Consider the following 2500-nt stretch of genomic DNA (forward strand, 5'->3'; position numbering starts at 1 on the left):
CAGGTTTTTTTTTTTTTTCACAATTTTCCACAAAGAACTGATTTTTAGTTGGGAACTAAATTAATTAGGGCTGTCAAAGTTAACGGTCAATCTATGAGATTATTGTGCAGATTAACGGATACAATATTTGAACGCAGTTAACGCAACTTTGTTGACCAATGACGATACCGCCGCGTGCCTGAAGTCAATCAGTTAGATAGGAGAGACCGAGACGGTAGTGGAAGATGGAGAGAGCTGAGGGATTGTTGGGCGGAAAGTTTCTGTTTAAGAGGCAAAATGACGAAACAATCGACAAAACTAAAGTTGTATGTAGCATTTGTCAAGCTGAATTTAGCTATCACAGAAGCAGCTCGTCTTTAAGTTATCACCTTAATGCAAAGCACCCGACAGAAAGCAGTCCCAGGTTAGATGGTCGCCAACGCCCACACACGACTTCTCTAGGAAAATAACTAGACCAGTCCGTGAAAAGGTTACCAACGCTGTAGCAGTTTGGGTTGCCGGTGAATGTCGGCCCATCAACATAGTTGAAGACGATGGGCTGACTGAGGTGTTCCGAATTGCTTCAGGGGACAATTCTTACGATTTTACGAGGTGCACCATTGTGTCTCGCATACATTCTTGTATGACACGAGAGAGCACGAAAAAATACATTAAACAACAGTGTCTAAAATACACGCTGTCTGAAGTGATTACTCGTTAATTTATAAGATTTAGTCTTTAGAAGAAAAACAAACTTTTAATCGCGATTAATGAATTTCAAAATGTGAGATTAATTAGTAAAAAATAATGTATCTATTGACAGCCCTACTATTAATATAATTTATGATTGAAATTGGATGTTTTAAACACAATATAAAATATATAAATAGGCATAACAGACAGATCATGAAAATAATATCCTATCCTATCAAACTTTACAGCGTCATCAAGTTGAGGCGCTCAGTTAAGGTTGTCTGTGGCGATATTAGCGGTTTCTTAAGCGGAAGAATGACAGCACTGGTAATGTCATACTACCGAAAACTACTAAAATTCAGCGTAAATACAACCCTGATTAAATTAGATTTGGTTTTCTGAATGGAGGTTGAGCCCAGGGCGCAGTGTGTTGAGTGCGTTTTAAAGCTGTCTAATGAGGCGCTCAAACCTTCAAATCTGAATCGACATTTGGAGACGCAACATCCAGCACTCACGTACAGAACCAGGTCCTGGAAAGGATGAAAGGCAGCCCGTTCCTTTTAAAACAAGACGGGTCGACGGACGTCAGTAAAGCTGCATTAGTGCTGTTTTTTGTGCGTTATCATTGGAGTGGTATTCTACAAGAGGACATGCTTTTCTGTGGAGAACTACCAACTCGAACTACTGCCCAGGAATGCTCGGTGCTATTTATGTTGATAATAGATTGCAGCCACAGATTTAAATCATTATTTCAATTATTTGAATCATTATATTGACCTATTTGAACCTACTATTTGCATGTCTGAAGCATCACCTATTTTAATTAGGCCTAGCTGAGTGGTCTTGTTTGCATGTTTCATCACTTGTTTTGAGTGCATGCTATCTTTTGGGTCTATTCTGGTTTTATTTCCTTGCTTGTTTGCTGTGCACAAATAGGCCCAGGCCTACTGCAACTAAGTTCTCTGTGTGGTTTTTTTGTTTTGTGGTGCACAATACAATTTGGATGCAATATCTAGAGTTAGATTTTCTTGTATTCATTTCTAGGCTTCCACCTGTAGCAGGTGCTGATGTTGCTTTTTGTGACACATAACAATCGCTTATCAATTAGAATGAATCGATTATATATTCAATTAGCCTAATGGAATATAGATTAGCTAAAATAAGCGGGGTGTCTGTTGGGCCCCGACCTGTAACAAATACGAAAAGTTGGGCCTCGGAGTCGAAAAGGTTGGGAACCCTGCTCTAATAGACACACGCACACGAAAACACACAAAGGCACACACACATGCACACACACACACACACACACACAGGCACACACACACAAGCAACACACACACTCACTCACACACACACACACACACATATACTTTAATAGACACACGCACACGAAGACTGGGACAGCGTGATGCCCCCTACCCCAGGGAGAGTCAGAGGCAATAACGTCCAGGAGCAGTAGACTGAGGAACAGCTTCTCTCTCACACACACACACACACACACACACACACAGACACACACACACACACACACCACACACACACACACACACACACACACACACACACACACACACACACACACACACACAAGACTGGGACACATACATGCATGCATGCACACACACACCCCCACCTTCAAGAGACTGCAATTTATAGAGATAAGATTTAGCATCTATTTATTAATATTCATAACATTGGAAATTTGTAAATGTGTACATTTAATTTAACTTGTTTTTTCCTTTTTAAACATGAAGCTGCTATTTCTGCTGTTTTTTTTTAAACATTAAGCTGATGTTGACCCCCCCGCACACACACACACCTAACTTTT

Source organism: Clupea harengus, unplaced genomic scaffold (genome assembly GCF_900700415.2).
Source record: "Clupea harengus unplaced genomic scaffold, Ch_v2.0.2, whole genome shotgun sequence".
Classification (NCBI taxonomy): domain Eukaryota; kingdom Metazoa; phylum Chordata; class Actinopteri; order Clupeiformes; family Clupeidae; genus Clupea; species Clupea harengus.